This window comes from Syngnathoides biaculeatus, chromosome 2 (genome assembly GCF_019802595.1).
Source record: "Syngnathoides biaculeatus isolate LvHL_M chromosome 2, ASM1980259v1, whole genome shotgun sequence".
Classification (NCBI taxonomy): Eukaryota; Metazoa; Chordata; class Actinopteri; order Syngnathiformes; family Syngnathidae; genus Syngnathoides; species Syngnathoides biaculeatus.
This window is the reverse complement of record NC_084641.1, coordinates 44,120,653-44,136,259: the sequence shown is the minus strand read 5'-3', so window position 1 is coordinate 44,136,259 and position 15,607 is coordinate 44,120,653. Positions and strand designations below refer to the sequence as shown.

The 15,607-nt window shown below is 49.5% G+C and overlaps 1 pseudogene; it reads left to right on the top strand.

Moving 5' to 3' along the window:
- Nucleotides 1–125: 125 nt before the first annotated feature.
- Nucleotides 126–15,299, top strand: LOC133493745 (RNA-binding motif, single-stranded-interacting protein 1-like; annotated as a pseudogene).
- The last annotated feature ends 308 nt before the right edge of the window (nt 15,300–15,607 follow it).

The following is a 15,607-nucleotide window of genomic DNA, read 5'->3' as shown; positions in this document are numbered from 1 at the left end:
TCGTGCGCTTTTTTTCGCCCACCGTCGCGGGTGGAGCGTGGGAGTCGGGCGGGGGGGCTCACTTCAGGATGAGCCATGTGACTTTTATCCTGCACCCCTGTGGATTGTACTCATTCATTGGATTGCTTTCAGAATTAGAAATGCGAACATTTGCACTCATTTAGTTTAGTTTTATTTGTAAGCAGGCTGATATTTTGATTTATTTCGTGTCCTGTGATATCTACTTTTCCCGACTCGTTACTTAGCACACTGCTGTCATTCAGAAGGAAACGAAAACGAAAACAAAGCAAAGCAAAGCGAAGCTCGACCCACTGATGGCTAAAAGCGCTGCTTTTCATCACAAATGGGGCCCTCTGGTGGTCAGAAAAGGACATTGGCAGGGGGCTGGCCATTCTCCAGCAGCATCTGTAAACAATCCCCCAGCTTCTCGCCAGTCAGACGTTCCAGTTTGCAGGCAGGAAGAACCTGCTCCTGTGTGGTGTCAAGGATGCAAGTGACGACATCTAGGCATAAGCGGTCATTCCAAACATTTGGCCACTTGACAACAAATTGTTTGGAGGGTGCCTGAGCAGCCCGTCGCTTTTGGTGCTCGGCTCCAGTCGTTCCACGAGATCCCCAATTTTGGACAGGTCGCTGCATGAATCAAGCTCCTGATTTTCAGCCGCAACTTGTATCTGGAGCTGCCAGGTATGCAGTTCGACGTGTCATGATTCAACGGATACCACCTTGGCGTGGTCTTTTTCTTTTCTTTTCCTTTCTTTTCTTTTCCTAAAGAGTCAGGTCTGCTTGACTTTAAGCCGAAATGGAATGATATATGGACGACCCAGCCGCATTGCGTCCACTCCCACTGTTCACTTTTGTCGTGAAGCAAAGCCACGAGTGAGCCAGCTGTGCTGACAACAGGAATGCCGAGCACGTACCCACAGCCTGGATTCTCAAACCCCCACCGTCATCCTCCCGGCCCACCTCTGCAACCCTCCCCCAAACGACAACAAATTCCTTGCCGCGCGTTCCTCATCCAACGGCAAAGATCAGCTTGACATTTTCACAGCGGTCGGGTTCGGTAGATGCCAGAGCTGTCGTGTCCTGTTGACACTGTTTGGCCAGGACACAAATCTTCTTCCTTTCCTTTCAGCTTGTCCCGTTAGGGGTCACCACAGCATGGGACCGGAGCAACTACAGGGGGATCGCACTCCTCATCCTCCCTGGTAACGTCGACTTGGGGTTGCTCGAAGAGAACTCGAATTCAAGATTCAGGAGGACCAGTGTGGTTTTCGTCGTTTCTATACACATTCTATTGAAAATCACAGCCAAAGTTCTACATAACAAGTAGTTCTGTCCAACTTCTTTTGGTTTCTACCCAACATTTTGAGCAGGGCAGTCGTGATGAGCATGGTCGTTCAGCTGGTACCTGAAGCCACAACAGCATTCAGCTGCAATTAGCTCAGTTGCGTATTTTGCACATGGCTTCTTTCAAATTTCCCGCTGGGGACAGAGCGTGCCCTCCCTCCAATTGTGCAGAGCGCGTTGGATGTTTTGAGGGCAACTCGGGGGCTTGGGCGTCCTGCGCACGCACCGCGGCGAGAGCCTCCCCCCCCCCCCCCAACCGCGCACGGGAGGGCGCGTCGAGTGTCCGAGTGGCAGGAAAAGAGGCGACTCCAATCGGCAGCGCCGCTGCTGGCTGACGTCAACTGCCTGGCTCGCTCTCGGCTCTCGGCTCCAGTGCACGAGGCGCCGCGGTCAAAATGCTGCAGTGTGTGCCGCCCCGGAACGGAGGCGTGAACGCGTCCGACGGCACCAAGAAGGTAAACTTTGCTGTCCGTTTGCGCTCCCCGCCGGTCATCTTGTTGGGCAGTTTCGGGCCGAGTGCCGCTGCAGTGTCCTTGAGAGAAGCGAACCGCAGGCGCAGGACGCCTAGCTCGCGTCCCGATATTAATTCTCTAAATGTACACTGCTGGCATTGGAAATGTGAAGTTGTTGGCTTTTGCTCGCCCTTCGTTTGGTTTTCCTGCGCACCAGGATAAGCAAAATCCTCATCTCAACGAGATCCTCGGGGCCGGTTTTGCTGATTATTTCTCATCCGTAACTGTGCACATTTTGTGTACTCGGGGGTGACGTTTTCATTGAATCAATGACAAGTCAGCAAAGTTTTCTTTTTTGGGTTTTTTTTTTTTAGCCTCCGCTGTTCTGGCGACACGCCCCACCCCTTTCAACCCTAACCCTAATAATACCCGAGAGAGCCTTGCGCGCAGACTCCATGAAAGAAAGAAAAGTTGAAAATGGAAGATCAGAGATGGACAAATGTAAACTCCGAGCAGTCATTCCCGAGCGGACGTCGTAATCATTGTTTCAATGCGCTGGTGTGTACACGCTGTAGGACGAGAACCCTTCCCGTTGTGGTACTTTTGGAACTACGGACTACACTTCATGTTAAGGGTTTCTGCAGCATGATTTATATGAATTAGGGCTGTGAGAAGCATGTCATGTGTAAGAACGAAGCTGCAAACGAACGATTTGTGAGGCGAACGATGCTGAAATCAACGACCTCTTGAGCGTTCTGCGCGTTCCGGTCGCACACATTTGATTCCCGGAATGCCCAATTCAGACAAAAAAAAAAAAAAGTTGAGCAAACAGGTCCCATGTGGCCAACTTGATTTGGGCGCATTATTTTCCAGTGTCGCGCAGAGGCAGCCTCGTGAATCCGGCTTTCGGGTGCTAATTCCCGGACTCGGGGATGAGAAAAGGATCTCAAGATTTGCTTTCTATGAACATTTTTCTGCCTCCCTTCCCTTTGCTTGCTTTGCTCCGTACTTATGTTCACCTGAAGAGAATTTGAGCAATTCTCTGAGATTGTTGCAACTTCTCTTCAGGATGTTCAAAACTGACTTGGGTGACGTTTCCAATGGAACTTAAATATCGCACCTTGTCGTTGTTTTTGAAAACGTTAATTTTCTTTTTCTTACAAAACATATATATATATATATATAAATAAAGATAACCAACATGTGCTATGACCTTCTGCATTGCGCCTTTTATTTTTTGGGAGCAAATCCACTCAAATGTTGTCTGGTCTACAATATTACACAGGCAGTCAGATGTAACGCCTCTGAAGTGCTTCACTGTTCTTTAAACGTCAATAAAAGTGATGCTGTGTTCTGAGAGTTATTTGCTGTCAATAGCTCGTGTGTTTGAAAGTTGGCCAAATGGCAATTCGCGTTTTGTGCCGGGCGGCTTCTTCACTTCTGCTCGGCAAGTCAACGCATCGCGACAACATGCGAAACGGAGCCTCGTTGGGGAAAAACTCCTCAAAGTTTGACGCAATTTACCAGGGACTGAACGCTTAACTCCACCTGTCAAACGTTAACAGCAGAGGTTAACTCACCATTCAGCTTGTGACACATTGAAAGTAGAAATTGTGATGTTGCTTAATTTTTCGAGCAGACATGCTTCATATGTTGCAGTGCTTCTGGAAGCAATTGATTCGTGGTGTGCAGTACTTGACCGCAACCAACAGAGGGGTTTGTTTTTTTTTTGACTCAGCATCCAAAGAGCAACAGAATTGCTTGTTCCGAAGAATTTCTTGTAAATAGTGCAAAGAAACATCGGTCTTAATTGCAATGAGGCAATTTGTCATTGAAGTGTAAATTCCCCCCACACAGAGAAAAAGAAACTTTTGTTGCGCTATCCTCATACTGGAGCGATTTAAAGTTCCATTTGATTGGATGAGCTCTTACAAACGTGTAGAAACACAAGAAACATTTCGACAGGGTGGAGCAGTGGAATAACTGGTTGAAGCGTTGGCCTCACAGTTCTGAGGACCTGGGTTTGAATCCCAGCCCCGCCTGTGTGGAATTTGCATGTTCCCCCAGTCTCTGCCTGCCTGCCCGCCTCCTTGGCTTTTGTCCGGGTAGTCTGCTAACCTGCCACGTTCCGAAAAGATGCTTGAATTTATCGCAGACTGTAAATGGCCCAAAAGTGTGATTGCGAGTGCCAGGCTTGTGTGCCTCCACGTGCCCTGCGATCGGTTGGCAACAGGTTCAGGGTGTGCCCCGCCTGCTGCTCAATGACAGCTGGGATAGGCACCGGCGCTCCCGCGACCCTCCTGAGGATAAGCGGCCCAGAAAATGGATGGATGTTGTAGCTGTAAATCAAATAGCAAACTTGATGATGTTGGGTTTCTTCTGGCGTTCTCAGTCTCAAGTCAACTGGAGATTTTTACTGCAGACATCCAGTAATTAGACTGACATCCTGTCTTGCCTATGAAGCGCCCCCCCCAACGCACTCCCAGCAAGCTAACCCTAACCTTTCGATGTCAGCTGCACGTGAATGCGTGATGTGGGTGCACAGAGAGGAAAAGGCCCGCAGGAATTTATGACTGACAGCCCGAGGCCTACACGCTTACGCCTCAAATCTCCCCGGAGCAAAGACATTTGGAGAGTGCGTTGGAACGGAAGGAAGGCGTGACGCCGGTAGAGAGCAGACCGGCTGTTGGGTTGAGCTGGGGCGCCGAGAACTCCGCCAAGGAAGTCTGCTTCGGGACGGAGGCCAAATCAAATCCCACCACGACTGCGCCGACCTGGACTCATTGCAGGCACGTTTTTGCCATTCACCTCGGCCGACACCTGCAGCCCATCGGGCCCGCGTGGTTCGGATGCGACTCGCTGATGTGGTTTTTTTTTTTTCTCACGTGGAGCCCAGGAAAGCACTTTTAATGAGACACTACCTTCTGACTCCCAGGCACATGAGAGGGATGAGCACTCTAGCGGCGATCCCCCGTTAGACGGGCCTCGCGCTCGCTTGCCAGGCGTCAGATTTGAGCTCCTCGGGCCCGCGGGTTCATCCCTCCTGATAGTCCAAGACAGCCAAGGCCGCACGAAGCACGGGAAGGAGCTGCGATTGCGGTGAAGCAAACGCGACGGACTACGCAAAATAAGCGACGTCTTTCAATATCGATTTTTTTTTTCTACTCGCACCGAATTTTACGACGCCCTCAAATCACAGTGACTGCATCTCCTAACTGTAGTCTATTTAAAGATGACTTTAATGTACAATATCATGCGTACCGTATTACCATTTTTTTTTACATGCACAGTACATAGCAGTACAGTCGGAGTGTTTTTTACTTTATCGTTTACAATTTCTAATCGCATAGTCTATAAACAAAGCGATAAATATCCTCTAGTTTAACGCCTTGCGGCTTTTCTCTTGCCAATTGCTCATTGCCATCATTTATTTGTACAGTACTGAATAGAATAAATGAACAAACTTCATTTTGGTCCTCTTGCCTTCCGTCGCGAGAGGACGACTGCTTGTTTTGCGAGCTTGTACTGAGGAGAGAAAAAGAAAGAAAGGAATTCAAATATGCAGCAGTGGGAATGAGGCAGTCGGAGTCGGCTTTGCGTGTCTGCTGACAAGGGGCCGTAGCGCGTGGGCCTCACAGTTCGAATCCCAAAGCTGGTGTTCTGTTCCCAGATTTCTTCTTCGACAGAGCTTGATAAAATCTCTGCACAAAATTAGCTGCAGGAAGGGATGTATTCCTCAATATTATTCAAGCTGTTTTCTACGTGTCATGTACGTAATTTGGGCTGGCTTACTGTGCTCGACTTGGAGCATCCAATTCGAGTCCAGCTGCCCTCCCCCGCTCAGGCACACGAGGTCACTGGCGTCCCCGGGTGCCGGGCTTTGTGCTTCGGTCCGTCGGGGCTCGTCGAGGGCTCCTCTCTGGACGACTCTTTTCCACTCGGCGTCCCGCACGGCGCCATTCAGCCGGCGCCCGCCGAGAACTGCCGCCGCTAGTCTTCGTCGGACCGCTGAAGCAAAGCAAAAGACATTGTTGTCAGCGCAGTCGTCGCAAAGCAACTATGAAGTAGTCACAGCTCGCGGCAGCTGATTCGAATAATGCCGAGCAATGGATTTCGCATTGACGCCCGACTCGATCCTAAATGAAGGAAGGACATTTGACTGCATGCCTGATGAAACACCACCTTACAGTTCTTGCTTCTTTGGCAAAAGAAGGCCTCATCCTTGTTCAGCGGCTACATTTAGCAGTGGCGCATCGATGATGGCTACGACACGGCCAGAGTGCCGAAGGGAAGGAGAAGGTTTCACCCGAGACCAGCGATTCCCAGCCACTGTGCTGCGGGAAAATGATCAAATCTCACTTCGTTGGTCAGAATATGATTCTTTACAACAAATAATGCATCTTTGTTCATCTATGTATGGCGGCCGCGTTTCAAGGCAGGCAGAACAAATAAACCCTCTTCGATTCGGCGGCCGAAAAGTCTGTCACTGACTTGTGTGTGGACGTTTTGTGACACGTTTGTCTGTCGGTGTAAGACGTGTGCCTTGACCCGCTCTGAAGGTTGGGAATCACTGCTCGAGACTAATTTCCAATATGAATATCTGACTGAATTATGATAAGATTTCCTTTTTTGCAGCTATGGGAAAATTGTATCCACAAAGTCAATACTGGACAAGATGACCAACAAGTGCAAAGGTGAAAATGGAGCAGTGCTACATTTCCAATCACAAACAAGTCATTGTCAAATCTTTCTCAAAAATCGATGATGTTAAAAGATGTTAAAAGTCTTTGATCACATTGATCCAGCCCCCCCCCCCCACACACACACTTTTTTACAAGACATACTGCTTGCCTCTACAAAAAAAAGAAAAAAAAAAAAACAGAATATATGTGAGCGGCGGAGGAGGAGGAGTGAAGCTCCAAGGAGAAGAGATAGCGAGGGTGGATGACTTCAAATACTTGGGGTGGACAATACAGAGCAATAGAGAGTGTGATGAAAAGTGAGAAGTGATGAAACGGGTCCAAGCGGGTCGGAACAGTTGGCGGAAGGCAACAGAAGACTCTCCACGAGGATGAAGGGCAAAGTTTATAAAACAGTGGTGAGGGCGGCCATGATGTACGGATTGGAGACGGTGGCACGAAAAGAGACAACAACGGGAAGCAGAACTGGAGGTGGCAGAAATGAAGATGTTGAGGTTCTGGCTCGGAGTGAGCAGGTTGGATAGGATTAGGAATGAGCTCATGAGAGCGAGGGACAGCCAAAGTCGGAGGTTTTGGAGACGAGGTGAGAGAAGAGAGCAGACCTCCACGGTTTGGACGTGTTCAGAGGTGAGGGAGTGACTACGTCGGCAGAAGGGTGCTGAGGCAAAAGAGCGAGAGAGGAAGACCAAAGAAAAGGTTGATGGAGGTGGTGAGGGAGGACACGAGGACGAGATCGATAGGCTTAGATGGCAAAAGATGACACGCTGTGGCGACCCCTAACGGGACGAGCCGAAAGGACAAGAAGAAGACTGCTTGCCTCTGCAGAACGTTGACTCTTGTTTACGCACGAGGAAAAGTGAGCGGACTGCAGCTTCCGCAAAAGTCATCCGGGCATCAAAATGAATCACAAGTTTGTTCACGTGTCCACTTTGTTCACTGCACATGGCTAACAAGTGTTTATCGAGCGACCCTCTGCACCGTCACACTTGGGCTCCTCGTGTCTTTGAATCCTACGTCGACGGCGCAGTGGGGCTCGTTACTCAATGTACCGTACCTGCACATCTTCTCGTGTCTTCCCAGGCTACGGCTTTGTCGACTTTGACAGTCCGGTCTCGGCGCAGAAGGCAGTGACGGCGCTGAAGGCGGTGGGGGTGCAGGCTCAGATGGCCAAGGTAGCAGCTTCATTGGCCGTGGCAATCCTTCTCATGACTACCCGCAATCGCGTCGGCGGACCAAAACAAAGTCTTATGAGTTGTGTTCAGTGTTACGGAGACTGGAGTGTTATTTAAAAAAAAAAAAACAAAACTATTTGGGGCACGGGATTGCTGCATGTATAGGAAATGACAATGGAAGAATGGACAGTTGCAAGCTGCGGCTGTCACAAAGTGGGAATGATTGTTCACACACACACACACACACACACACACACACACCCCCGCCCCAAAAAACAAAAACATAACTCAAGTAAATCTGTGTAGAAGGTCAGTGGTTTGTGAGCAGCTGAGCTCGGCTCAGCTTCTTCCACAGTCAACTCATCAAAAGGGTCCACTTCTCCCAAATTGCATCGAATTGTCCAAAGTGACGTCATCTCGATGCTTGCTCTGGGGGTGGCAATGGACAAAACGAGCAAAAAAATTTCAAACAAGTAAGCTTCGATGAAAAGACTAGCGTTCAGTTTTAATGTTAAAATGAAGTTATATACAGTACGATAGAAAACTCTTAAAAGAAAAAAAGAAAGCTCAATTTGTTTCCCGACACGTATTGCCACTGTCAAACGGGATAGACAGAAGCCCGTCAAAAATGACTCAACTGAGTAAATGATGTCTAGTTTTAGTTCGTATGTAAGGGGGGATGGTGGACAAATGTCGCAAATATTAAACGTTAATTAATGCTAAAACATGACGTCATGTACTGCAAAACTAACCTGCTTCATTCATTGCTGGCACGTTTGGGGAAAAAAAGAGGCAGAATATATCCTCGCCAAAGAAAGTTTAGGACCGCTTTTGCGTTCCCTTGTTGTGGTTGTCCGCCGCGTCTGCAGCCTTTTGCAGCACTCGCTGTTGTTCTTTCCGACGTGCAGCATCCACACTGACGGATCGCGCTGACGCTTTGCCCCCACTAGGGTTAGCATTGGCGTAGGCACGTAAACCGACGCAAATTCAGCCTTCAAAATTGAAACGCACTATTTTCAGTCTGCTGAGATTCAACTGGCTACAATTCGCTATGTGAAATTCACTGTCTAAATTCAGCGTTAAGAAGGCGGGGTTACTTTAGGTCAGAACTCAACAGCCAGCCAATCCAGTTACACTTTCTTAGTATGTCGCGTCACGTGAATTTTCTTTTCTTTTTTTTTTTTAATATGGCGAATTTGTTAACATTGGAAAGCAAAACTGAAATACATCTGTTGAAAATGTCACCACTTTGAAATAACAATGTGAATTTTACAAGATCAAATTTTCAGTGGCATTTTGAATTCAAATCCTGGCTGCACATATTTACTTCCACAGCTGAGTCGTATCTGGGCCACGCTGAACGACAAAAACGCAATTTAAGCGTTGACATTGACGCGCACGGGCGTCTATTTCCGGGCGATGATGCGCGGCAGATTCTGTGCGGTGAGCACACAAAAGCGCACTCCGTGAATGAATGCACATACTGCAGGTCCAATTGCGGAGGCCCCCGGACAAAGGAGGCGCTTGTGGCATCTGACTCAGTGTCTGAGCGCTTCCCCGGTCAGCAAGGGCCCAGCGTGCCCAGCGTGCCCAGCGTGATGTTTCCAAGCCATGGATGGTGGCTTTATGTTCTCATTATTTCAAGTTTTGTCGCAGCTTCGCTGCGGGATCAGTGCAAGAAAATCAAAAAGATGTCTACTATTTTGGGTCTTTTATTTTGGGTGCAGTGCATGGTTCCATGCACTTGTGGCAAGTGACACAATATCCTTTATACAACTTTGGAATGCAGTCCGTGCACGTCATTTTTTCGAGACCACTTGCAATTTCTCTGTCGTCTGGTGTCACCGCCGTGATTCTGTGGCCTTTCCTTTCAGCAACAGGAGCAGGACCCCACCAATTTGTACATTTCCAACCTGCCGCTGTCCATGGACGAAGCGGAGCTGGAGAACATGCTGAAACCCTTCAGTCAGGCCGTTTCCACGCGCATCCTGCGGGACGCCGACGGAATCAGCCGCGGAGTGGGCTTCGCCAGGTACGGAACTTGCTCTGCGTAGTTGGGCGTGTCGGCAAAAGCAAAACAAAGAGGGAAAAAAAAGCCCGGAGCGGGCCGCTCGGTCGCCAATTGTTGACACAGAAAAATGTAGACGCCTTTCTCAATGGGTCAAACGTGTGCTTTGACCCAACGGAGGTTTGTTGGTCTTCAGAGCTCATTTGTCGGAATCCGAATCCACCTGGAACGGTCCCGAAGTTTGAGGATCATTTTGTCAATCCACCGTGAAAACGGCGATGCCAGGTTTCCTTCATCTATTTCTTGATTTTGCAGAATGGAGTCAACAGAGAAATGTGAGGCCATCATCCAGCATTTTCATGGAATATGTATCAAGACTCCGCCTGGCTTTTCAGGTATTCACACATTTGTCTGACAAAATGTGACTTTTCAAATCTCCGCCCACTTGAGTACGTTTTGGGGCGTGTGCCCAAAAAACAACTGGCAGTAAAATGATAACATTTGAGCCAAAATGATGACTAGCAAAATATTCTCAATCTTTTCTCTGCTGGATGTATTTTTTTTTTTTTTTTTTTTTGCATTTGCATATGGATAATTGACGGAAAAGATATGAAGTCTATCATTTTCAATTCAAAACATACAGCACCATGAAATAGTATGTCCTATTCTCAATTTTTTGGTTCCTTTTCATTTTTGTATACTTTCCCACTTTAATATTCGAGCTCACCAAACAAATGTACATGAGCTAGCACAGAAGGCTAAAAACAGAACAGCACTCGGGGTTCTGCTCGGCGGCGAGCCGTTCCTCCCAATCGAGCTTTCTCGGGTCTTACTGTCATGACCGTCGTGAGCGCCGAAATCCCCCGGCAGAACCGTCGAGGACTGCGGAAAGGGCTCTCAACTGCCGTTTGGCGCGTAGGCGCAAACAACAGTCAGGCCCCGTCCCTCCCCGCTCGAGCACACCCGCACCTGCCCAACCCCTCTCGAGAGGATTGGTACCGGAGCCCGAGCCGCGTGCAGAGGAAAGCCCGACTGTACCGGACGTAGTGGAAAACTCGCCACACACCAGCTCGGGCTCCTCGGTTTCCAGGGAGGTGACATTCCACGACCAGAGAGCGACTTTTCTGCAGCCGCCGAGGTCCCGGCCTTTGGGCAGCACCCATCGACCCCTGTGGCCCCCCCACAGATGGTGAGCCCGTGGGAAGGAGGGCCAACGTTGCCCTTTGACTTTTGGATGGTTGCAGCGTTGCGGGACCCGAGTGCTCTTGAGCGCCGGGGCTCACAAACCGCTGGTCATCCACTCTCGGTGCGATGAAAGGCGGACGACGCTTTGAATCGGTTGTCAGTAAGTCGCGGGGGACACGGACAACCGCTCCCCCCGGCATTGAAACGGATCTCCCGCTGCGCCACTACACCGTCAGGAAGGGCGAAATATTCTCCTTTGGGATTTTCTGGCAAAGAACGTCCCGGTCCTCCTGAATGATTAAAGCATTTTCACCGGATTTCTATAACGAGACTCACACCTTCCAAAAGTTCAACTTTTTGAATCGAAAGAGTACTCTGCGAAAGGTCCGGGGAATCATTCAGAGGCTTTTCTTGTTGTTTTTGTCATCTCCCAACTCTGCCGTGGGTGCCGTTTTTGCCCACTGAGGCTTGCGTTGTTTTCAAATGGATGTTGCACCAGGTTCCTTTTGCGGCTTCCTGGATTAGTTGTCGTTGGGCTCTTGGGGTCATTTTTGTTGGCTGGGTTCGCCTGGGACGGTTCACCGCTGTTCCGTGTTTACGTCATTTGAGGAGAACGTGTTAGGGTTAGGCGTTGGGGTCTGACACTTTTTTTTCTCACCGTGGTTCGTTGGAGTCTCAAAACTGCGGAAATGGCTGATCCATGCCATTTCGGATCTGTTGTTGAATTTCTTTGAAGTGTGACATTTTGTGATAGCTTTTTGAGATCTTTTGATCAGCATCATTTTGGCAGACAGGTTCTCGTGATTTCTGGGTTTAATCAGGTCTGGGGGGCGGGGGCGCTCTGGACAGGAGGTCGGGGACGCCCTGAGCCGGTCGCCAGCCAATCGCAGGGCACACGGAGACGCACTCACGTGCACACCTACGGGCAATTTGGGGTCTTCGACCTCGCCGAATTTTGTGTCCGGGGGAAGCGGGGAAGAGAGCTTTTGTCATTTTCTGATTTCTGTTTGACATTTTGAAAATGATCCCTGACAATTTTTAGGAAATACAATCTTTTTTTTTTTTTTGTTTGGAACATACCGTATTCTCTTTAGAAATGTTCAAAATAAATCCTATCCATATAAATGAAAACATTTCATAACCCAAAAAGAGAAAAGTCCCTTCCAATTTGGGGCTGTATGTACAGTATTTTAGTCCCTTGTGGAGTTGTACCATCATGGAGGAGCATCATCAGTCCTACGTCTTCTAAAACTTTCTTCAATGTCCCGGTTCTACTTCCAGCAGAAGCTTTATTGTGTAAATTTGCTGATGGAGGCCAGAAGAAGCTCACAGCCAAGGAAAATATCTGCAAAATGGACGAAGCTGGACCAGAGATGGAGAGACCGTGAGTTCCTATCCCCAAAGTGGGACTTGTGCATGAAATAGCTGATATGATATGCTACGTCCGAAAAAGAAGAAGGGAAAAAATTCCAACATTTTATACTTGGTGAATTGTACTTTAATTATTAAAAGGAGGATACGAGGGACATGTTCCGTGTTGATATATCCGTCGGCGATCATCCGTGCCAAATCAAGTTCCGCGTGGTCCAATACAGCCCGTGTGTACAGTTTTGCAAAATATTAACTTGGAGCATCCAATCCGAGTCCAGCTGCCCTCATGCGTGTGAAAGCAGATGCGTTCAAGTGCAGTCCGAGCTCGACCAAAAAATGCCGGTTGCGGAAAAATATTCTCTCTAGTTGTGAAGGAAAGGCAAAAATAGGCGCTGGATTGGCAGCCCCCGAATTCCCCCCGTCGTAAACCGGCGATAGAGCATCTTCCCGGCGTCCCATTGGCTAGGAGGGCCTTCAATCTTCAAACCCGCGAAGCACTTTCTCTGCCACTGACGGGCGGCCGGTTCAGGGTGCGGCCACTCCTCGGCCCGTAGTCTGCGCGGGCGGGCTCCGGCGCGCTGTTGAACGGAGGTGGGACGCAGGAAAAAAAAGGCAAATGTGTGTCCACGGGTCGCTTGAATGACATTTGTGCGGTACGTCGCGCAGTTGCTCATCTGTTACAAAAGCGTGATTTGTTGCGACCTTCCGTACAGCTGTGAACTCAAAAAAAAAAAAAAAGGTCACCTCTACAATTGTATAATTCCGAGTATGTTTATTGGAATCCACTGTGGCGCACTTTGAACAGTAATATTGCCCTTGAATGTACCCGTCCTTGAAATGAATGTTGAGGAAGTTCAAATGCTGCAACTGGTCAGAGCGTACTGAGGACCGCGATTCGAATCCCGGCCCCGCCCGTGCGGCCTTTGCGCGTTCTCCCCGTGCCCGCGAGCGTGGCTTTTCTCCGGGTGAGCGCTGCGCTCCCAAAAGATGCTTGGAGATTGTAAATTGGCAGTGCGTGTTTGTCTCCACGCGCCCTGCGATTAGCGTGCCCCGCCTCCTGTCCGACGACGACCGGGAATGGCTCCGGCCCTCCCGCGACCCTCGTGAGGATGAGCGGCTCAGAAATTGCAAATGCTTAATAGTTGAACTTTGCTTGCTTTTGCAAACGGACTTAGCAGGAGAAAATAAAGGTTACGAAATGGATTGCAAGTCACAGTTACAATTTGAACTTCCGGTGGATGATTCTTATCAAATTCGCACTTGACTGTATTGAACTTTGAATTCTTTCACGTCGCACTGCACGGAGAGCACGCGGACCGCAAATGTGAGAATCACTCGGGTGCGTTTTCCCTCCAGGCTGGCATGACCCTGACCTACGCCCCAAGCGCAGCCTTACAAAATGGGTCAGTAAGCAAGCGCGCGCACGGGCGCACTTGGGACGGACGGGCCTGTGCACTAAAAAGTCCCCTTTCTTTTTCTTTCTTTCTTTCTCCGCAGGTTGTACTCCTCCCCTTACAGCGTGACTCCCAACCGGATGACGGGGCCGACCTCCCTTTCCCCTTACGTGCACTCGCCGGCGGCGTCCGCCTACCAGGTAACGCGGAAGGCGGTCGGCGGTAGCAAAAGTCGCCGCGTCTTTTGCTTTGTGCCACCTTTCCAGAGTCGTGAATTTGGCAGGTTTGCTGTGTCGCCAGGTCCATAACCCTCCGTGGCTGCACCAGCAGTCATTCATGTTGCCGCCCGCTGTGAGTATCTGAAATCTGCTCCTTTGGGAAGCGAGAAGGCAACTGTGTCGGTCTCCTGAAGGGAGCAGTTACGGTGACGGCGGGGATGGACCACAGCGCGTCCGCGACGGGGCCCCTGGCGCAGCAGCTCGGCCACCTCTCGCTGGGGAGCGGCGGCGGCACAGTCAGTAATTTGCGCTTCCTTCCCGGCGGCCGCATTGTGATGTGTCCATCGGGGGAGGCACAACGTTTAGCAATTCCTAAAAAAAAAAAACTCAATATTTCTCGTTGCTGAAACTCTACTGAAAGTGCACCACTACCAGTTGTAACGGGGCTCTACATAAGAAAATAGGGGGAAAAAAACATAAATTACAGTCACTACAATCATAATAAATTCATCCCCTCGTGGAAGGCGTCACCTTATCGCGGTGGGTGGGTTTTGTCTCTCCGTGGTCCCAGGAGCCAGGTTGTCTGGGGCTTCACACCACTGGCAAAAAGGTCGGAGGTGAGGGACCAGACACACGTCCCGATACGTGCGACGTTGATCGGACGCTCGGAACGGTGCGATTGTGAGTGCGACCGTTTGTCTCGTTGTGGCCTGCGATCGGCCGGCGACCGGTTCGGGGTGTTCCCCGCCTCCTGCCCGTTGACAGCTGGGATAGGCTCCGGCGACCCTTGTGAGGATAAGCGGCAAAGAAAATGGATGGATGGCTTATTTTGTTGCACTCACATCTTGTCAAGACCAAAGAGGTTTTTTTTTTTTTTTTCTTTCTTCGGTTCGCCACCAAATTTGGCTTTCAGCTTGCAGGGCAGCTCATCACTGGATTCATGTCGTTTGTCGGTTCGTTGATGCTGTCTTTTTGCTTGTTTTTCCAGTTCGCGCCTGCAACCACGTCTATGCAAGGGACCTACTTTCGCCGGTACAGCCAAGTGCCTCCCACCAACATCCCAGTCGAGGCAAGTCCAGCGCGCTCTCGTTGCCGCGTCCGCCGCGGGGATCGAACCCTCATTGGGGCTCACGCGATCCGCTTACATCAATTCAGGAAAGTTCCGTCGCAGTCGAGACGTCCGCGGATCACACCAACTGCTCCTACCGGCAGAGCAAGTGAAGACGACAGTAAGTTGGAATCTTGGCCAAATTCATACTTGACCTTTTATTTTTGTCATCTCTAAAAGGCACATTTTGTGTTGCCAGATCTCTCTTTTGAAGACCGTTACACCCAAAGTACACCCCCCCCCCCCCAAGCAACACTTTTAATCCAGCCTGACAAAGATGGCGGACGTCACTCTCAAATGGCGTTCGGATGGACAGAAATTGGCGACTATTTTGACAAATAATGCGCATTTCAAGCAAACATGCGATGGTTGCTTGAGAGCTACAATGATATGACTTTTTCTTTTTTGTTGTTTGTTTTTTTTCTTGTCGTGCCCTAAATGTTTGTAAAACACAAATCTTACAAGAGAAATGATGCAAACAGTCATCCACTGACAATCTTGACCGATCAGTCTTCACATTTTGGCGGGTGGTTTAGTCAGTTCTGAAACCCAATGAGGAGAGACAGGGAAGGGTCGCTGTCGAGTTATTTTCCGACGCAACCGTGCTGACGACGCTTTAGACAATCAAAGAACCGAGCCCGGTGCTTGA